The 7113-nt window shown below is 46.5% G+C and overlaps 1 non-coding gene across 1 annotated transcript; it reads left to right on the forward strand.

Moving 5' to 3' along the window:
* Window positions 1-188: 188 nt before the first annotated feature.
* Window positions 189-260, forward strand: trnae-cuc (transfer RNA glutamic acid (anticodon CUC)). Its single transcript has one exon. It is a non-coding gene; the product is annotated as a tRNA-Glu (tRNA).
* The last annotated feature ends 6853 nt before the right edge of the window (window positions 261-7113 follow it).

A 7113-nucleotide genomic window follows, 5' to 3' on the forward strand; every position in this document is an offset into this window, starting at 1 on the left:
GCGCTGTGTCTTGACACTGCGAGGAGTCTCCAGTCTCCCCAATGTAGAGGAGACCGCATCAGGAGCAATTGATATAAGAAATAACATTGATGGATACACAGGTGAAAGCCTTCGAACAACCGTGGCTCGGATTCGTTTTCGGGGCAGGAAAGAAATTTTCAGTCGAGCTGTCAGCGTTTCTGCGCATCTCCCTGGTGGTCTAGTGGTTAGGATTCGGTGCTCTCACCGCCGCGGCCCGGGTTCGATTCCCGTTCAGGGAAGCTATTTTCAGGGCGTTGGAAGTTTGTCCGTTCTTCTCAAATGAGCTGCCCAGTGATTTATTGATCTTCGTAATTCCTGGGTGCTGCAGTGTGTAGTGGCTCGTTGAAATATTGACCTGATTCAGTTTTGTTTTTATGTGTAGGGATGATTACTTCTGTAGTTAAGTTCTTGGTTCGCGTGCGTTGTTTTCCTGTAAACACTGTTTTGAATTTACCATTGACTGTTCGCTCTACTGTGACATCCAGAAATGGCACTTTGTTGTTGTTCTCCTCTTTTGTGAATTTTATGCCAGTAAGGAGATTGTTGATGGTGTTGTAGGTTTCCTTTAATTTGTTTTATTTTCTGATGACAGAAGTGTCATCGTTGTAGCGGACACAAAGTTTGGGTTGGATCGTCGAAAGGGCTCTTTGTTCGAGTCTCTGCATTGTTGCTTCTGCTAGGAATCCTGATACTGGTGGTTTCATGGATGTTTCGTTGATTTGTTTGTAGGGCGTGTTACTGAATATGAAGTGGGTGGTAAGGCACAGTTCCACGAGGTTGACAGTGCTATGTTTGCTGATGAAGTTGGTGCTGTGTTTGTGTCTTTGGTTCTTCGAGTAGTGTCTTCAGTTTTCTTTGGCCACGTTGATGTTAATAGATTGAACAGGGCTGTTATGTCAAAGGACATCATTATTACATCCTCTTCTTTCTTAGTGTCTTTGGTGTTCAGGAATTCTTGGATGGAGTAAATGGAGTGGTGTGAATTTTCGACTTGGTGTTTTAGTCTTCAGTGGAGGCCTTTGACGAGTCTGTATATTGGTGTACCAAGTGGTGAGACTTTGGGCCTGAGGGGGGCTGCTGGTTTGAATTGGAGGAGAACATCAACACAGTGCCATTTCTAGATGTCACAGTAGAGCAAACAGTCAATGGGGAACATCAAACTAGCGTCGACAGAAAAACAACACACACAAACCAAATACTTAACCACAGAAGCAATCATCCCAACACCCACAAACGAAGATTCAACAGGACATTATTTCAACCGGCCGCTACACACTGCAGCACAGAGAAACTACGAAGAGCACAAGAGAAATACGTATGTAGTATATTTAAGGAGAACAGGTATCCATTAAACCAGGTCTGCCGATTTCTCATTGATGCTTCCAAGCTGACTCTCAAAAATTCGGTTTTTCCCTCCATTCTTTCCTGTTTGTTTTTTGTGGGTTTTGAAAGCTTTCGTAATCCTCTGACTGAGTGTTGGAGTTGGAAAGTTATGTTGTGGCTGTACAGGACATTGGTTAGACCACTTTTGGAATATTGTATGTAATTCTGGTCTCCCTCCTATCAGAAATTTGAAAGGGTTCTGAAGCACCAATGGGCCAAAAGAGGGTTAGAGGCCCTTCTGCTGCCCTGAGTGGGGGAAGGCCTTCAGTGATTCCTCTGCCCTGCTGACGCACCAGTTGGTCCACACCGGGGAAGGCCGTTCTCCGGCCCCAAATGCGAGATGGCCCTCAGCAGGTCTTCCCACCTGCTGAGACACCAGCGGGTCCACAATGAGGAGAGGCCGTTCTTCTGCCCCGAGTGCAAGAAGGGCTTTGATCTTTCTTCCGACCTGCTGGCCCACTAGTGGGTCCACATCGGGGAGATGTCGTTCAGTTACCCTAAGTGCAGGAAGGCCTTCAGCAGTTCCTCAGCCCTGCTGAGACACTAGTCCATCCACACCGGGGAGAAGCCGTTCTCCTGCCCCGAGTGTGGGAAGGGTTTAACCCACTCCTCCACACTGCTGAAGCACCAGCTGATCCACCGGGGTTGTGGAGGCGGGAGGTGGTAGCGGAGGGGGGAGGCCGTTCTGCTGCCCTGAGTGCGCCCTGAATTCCTCCGCCCTGCTGAAGCACCAGTGTGTCCACACTGGGGTGAGGCCGTTCAGCTCGCCCGAGTGTGCGGAGGTTCATATTTTCCTGCAACTTGCGGAAGCACCAGCAGGGGCACCAATGCTCCCAGCAATCAGAACCCACCCGCGACGCTGCCTTGGGTCACCCCCCAGGACTGAACATCCTGCCAGTCCTGACAGTGGATGCAGTGGGAGAGTAGCTGGGCTGTTTTAGTTTTCTACTGGACTTCAATTGCCTGCCCTACACCCCACAACCACAACCCCATGGTGGCTCATGGATTGCACTGCTGCCTCATGGCACCAAGAACCCAGGAATAATTCCACCCGTCGGGGTCTGTGTGCAATTTAGGGAGGGTAGGAAAATGGATCTGACTGGATTACTATTCGAAAGATCAGTGCAGATGTGTTGGGCTGAAGGACCTGTTTCCACATTGTAGGAGTTCAACCATCCTATCAGCTTTGCCTTTAGTGGACACTGCTGCTCATTGAACCCGGGACTGCACATTGCCAAATGAAATGATCCAGAGAATCCTAAGACCGTAAGACCATCGGAGCAGAAGTTAGGCCATTCGGCCCGTCGAGTCTACTCTGTCATTCGTTAGTGACAAATGTAGCGCAGATGGGATTAGCTTCAGTGTGGAAACAGGCCATTTGTCCCAACAAGTCCACACCGACCCTCCGAAGAGTAACCCATCCAAACACATTTCCCTCTGACTAATGTACCTACCTCTACGGGCAAGTAAGCATGGCAAATCCACAAGACCTGCACATCTTTGGTTTATTAAAGAAAACAGAATCACCCAGAAAAAACCCACGCAGACATTGGGAGAAAGTGCAATCTCCTCACATACAGTCACCCAAGGCTGGAATCAAACCTGGGTCCCTGGCACTATGAGGCTGCAGTGGTAACCACTGAGCCAATACATACTGCACGCCGAAGCAGGCAAGCAGGAGTTTGGGAGAATACAGCAAGCCAGGCAGCACCAGAATATGGAGTAGTCAGGGTTTTGGGTATTAACCCTCTTCAGGACTGAAGCGTTGACTTCTCTGTGAGAAACGATTTACGGGAATGTTACAGGGGTTTGGAGGATTTGAGCTACAGGGAGAGGCTGAATAGGCTGGGACTGTTTTCACTGGACCATCAGAGGCAGAGGAGTGACCTAATAGAGGTTACAAAATCATGAGGGGCATGGACAGGGTAATAGACAAACTCTTTTCCCTGGGATGGGGGAGTCCAGAACTAGAGGGCAGAGGTTTAGGGTAAGAGACAAATATATTAAATGGACAACTTCTTCATGCAGAGGGTGGTATATCTATGAAATGAGCTGCCAGAGTATATGGGTCAGGTGTTGGCAAATGGGACCAGATTAATTTCGGATATCAGGTCAGCATGGACAAGTTGGACCAAAGGGTCTGTTTCCATGCTGTATGTGTCTCTGACGACTGGTCCTAATGTAACTTTAAAATAGAGTCCAAGTAACTTTGAATAGTTCAATCTTGTTGAGCTCACCTCCTGAAAAGTTTCAGATGAATCCCTCTGAGAGATACTGTTTAAACATGCTGAGTTGGACAAAGTATCCCATCAAGTTCAACACAAACCCAGAGTTGGAGAAGTCAGAAGTCAGATCACCAAGGGGACCAAAACTGAGAGAGATCTAGGTTTGCGGGTTATTAGCTCCTAGAAAATTGAGTCGTGGACAAGGTGGTGAAGAAGGCTTTTGGCATGCTTGCTTTCATTGGTCAGAGCATTGAGCACAGGATTTGGGACGTCTTGTTGCAGCTGTCACACGTGCCACACAACAACGATAGGCGTGGCCCTGCCCCCCTCTCTGACTGGCTGTCCCTTTGAATATCTGGGGGAAGATTTGACCCATCTGCCTGTGTGGGGCTCATATGTACTGAACCAAATAATTTTAAACATTGTAACATGACCTGCATCCACCACTTTCTCTGACAGTTCATTCCACACACGAACCACCTTCAATGTAAAAAACGTTGCCCCCCTCCGTCCTTTTTAAATCTTCTCCCTCTCATCTTAAAAATATACTCCCAGACTTTGAACTCCCCTCCCCTTCAGGAAAAGATACTGGTTATTCACCTTATCTTTATCCCTCATGACTTCATAAACCTCCATAACCTCCACCCTCAACCTCCTACACTCCAGTGAAAAAAGTCTCAGCCTATGCCGTCTATAAATCATTCTGGCAACATCATAGTTAAAAAAGGTGAGCTTTAAGAATTGACTGAAAGGGCAGTGAAGATTCAACCAGCTGACAGTGGATCTGAAATCACATGTAGATCAGATCAGATCAGGTTCGGCCAGCAGGAAACCAGATAAGTTTTTACAACAAACCACAACAGTTTCATCATTAGACTCTTAATTCCAGATTTATATTGAATTCAGATTCCACCATCTGCCGTGGCAGGTTTTGAACCCAAGTCCCAGAACATTACCTGGGTGAATAGTCTGGTGACAATAAAGTCGGCCATCACCTCCCCTGGACACATTGGCATATTGTGTTTAGAGGTAACAAAGGAGCAAGAGGTTTCAGCAGCTGCTAAGTTGTTGATATTACGCAAGGGAACATCAGCACTCTCAGTAATGGCACACACTGAAGCCAGGACCCTGTTTCAGAGGTAAGGGCTCGGGAACCATAAGAAATAGGAAGAGGAAAATGCAATTCAACCCCTTGAGCCTGCTTCTCCATAGGATTGTGGCTGATCTGACATTCTCCACTTGCACTTTCCTGCCCTTTTCCTATAACTGTTCATCCCCCAACTGATCACGAATCTATTGATCCTAGTTTTAAATGTGACACGAAGGCTGTCAACAGAGTTACTGGGATGGGGGAGGGGGGAGCTCAGGTCGAACTTGGGGACTAAAACAATGGCTTCACACCTCACAATATTTAACTCAGTGAATATTTATAGTTTATAGCTAAAACTTCCTGAAGAAGGGTTCATGCCCGAAACGTCGATTCTTCTGCTCCTTGGATGGTGCCTGACCTGCTGCGCTTTTCCAGCAACACATTTTCAGCTCTGATTTCCAGCATCTGAAATCCTCACTTTCTCCTCAATAATCCCATGGAGTCTCACAGAGTGACACAGATGTACAGCATGGAAACAGACCCTTCGGCCCAACTCGTCCATGCAGCCCAGATATCCTAACCTAATCAAGTCCGATTTGCCAACACTTGGCCCAAATCCCCATAAATATTTCCTCTTTTTATACACATCCAGATCCATTTTTAATGCTGTAATTATACAGCCTCCACCACTTACTCCAGGAGCTCATGCCGTACATGCATCACCCTCTGCGGGAAAAGGTTGCCCTCTTAAGTACATTCTATAGCTTTCCCCTCCCCTCTCTAAAACTATGCCCTCTTGTTCTGGACTCCCCAATCCCAGGGAAAAGAACTTGTCTATTTACTCTATCCATATCCCTCATGATTTTATAAACCTCTATAAGGTCTCCCCTTAGCCTCCGACGCTCCAGAGAAAACAGTCTTATTCAGCCTCGCCCGAAAGCTCAACCCTCCAACCCTGGCAACATCCTTGTAAATCTTTTCTGCACCTTTTCTAGTTTCACAACATCTTTCCGATAGGAAGCAGACCAAAACTACATGCAATATTCCAAACGTGGCCTGACCAATGTTCTGTACAGTGGCAACATGAGCTCCCAACATCTATACTCGATGCTCTGACAAACAAAGGAAAGCATACCAAACGCTTTCTTTACTATCCAATCTGCCTGCGTCTTTACTTTTAAGGAACTATCAACCTGAACTCCAAGGTCTCTTTGCTCAGCAACACGTCCAAGGAACTTCCCATTAAGTGTAAAAGTCCTGCTCTGATTTGTTTTTCCAAAATGCAGCACCTCATGTTTCTCTATATTAACCTCCATCTGCCACTTCTCAGCCCATTGGCCCATCTGATCAAGGTCCCATTGTAATCTGGGGTAACCTTCTTTGCTGTCCACAACACCTCCAATTTTGGTGTCATCTACAAACTGACTAACTATACCTCCTCCGTTTACATCCAAATCATTTACATAAATGACAAAAACTAGCGGACCCAGCATCGATCCTTGTGGTACGCCACTGGTCACAGGCCTTCAGTCTGAAAAGCAACCCTCTATCACCACCCTCTGTCTTCTGCCTTCTAGCCAGTTCTGTATCCAATGTCCCTGCATGCCATGAGATTAAACCTTGCTCACCAGTCTCCCATGTGGAACCTTGATGAATGCCTTCCTGAAGTCCATATAAATCACGTCCATCGCTCTGCCCTCATCAATCCACTTTGTACTTCTTCAAAAAACTCAATCATGTTCGTGAGACATGATTTCCCAAGCATAAATCCATGCTGACTATCCTTAATCAATTCTTGCCTTTCCAAATACATGTAAATCCTATCTCTCAGGATTCTCTCCAAAAACTTGCCCGTCACGGATGTCTGTCTCAATGGTCTATAGTTCCCTGGCTTTTCCTTACCACATTTCTTAAATAGTGGCACCACGTTAGTCACCCTCTAGCCTTCCAACACCTCACCTGTGACTATTGATGACACAAATATCTCAGTGAGAGGCCTAGCAATCACTTCCCCAGTTTCCCACAGAGTTCTAGGGTACTCCTGATCAAGTCCTTGGGATTTATCCACTTCTATGCATGTCAAGATATCCAGCAATTTCTCATCTGTAATATGGACATTTTTTTCAACATGTCATCATAAACTTTCTCACATTCTATATCTTCCATGCCTTTCTCCACAGTAAACACTGATGCACAATACCCGTTGAGTATCCCCCCCCCCCCCCACCCCCGCCCCACCCGATCGACTGCAGCTACACACAAAGGCCGCCCTGCTCATCTTTGAGGGGCCCTATTCTCTCCCTTATTATACTTTTGTCCTTAACGTATTTATAAAAACCCTTTGGGTTATCCTTTACTCTATTTGACAAAGCTATCTCATGTCCCCTTTTAGCC

Source organism: Chiloscyllium punctatum, chromosome 36, assembly GCF_047496795.1.
Source record: "Chiloscyllium punctatum isolate Juve2018m chromosome 36, sChiPun1.3, whole genome shotgun sequence".
Classification (NCBI taxonomy): domain Eukaryota; kingdom Metazoa; phylum Chordata; class Chondrichthyes; order Orectolobiformes; family Hemiscylliidae; genus Chiloscyllium; species Chiloscyllium punctatum.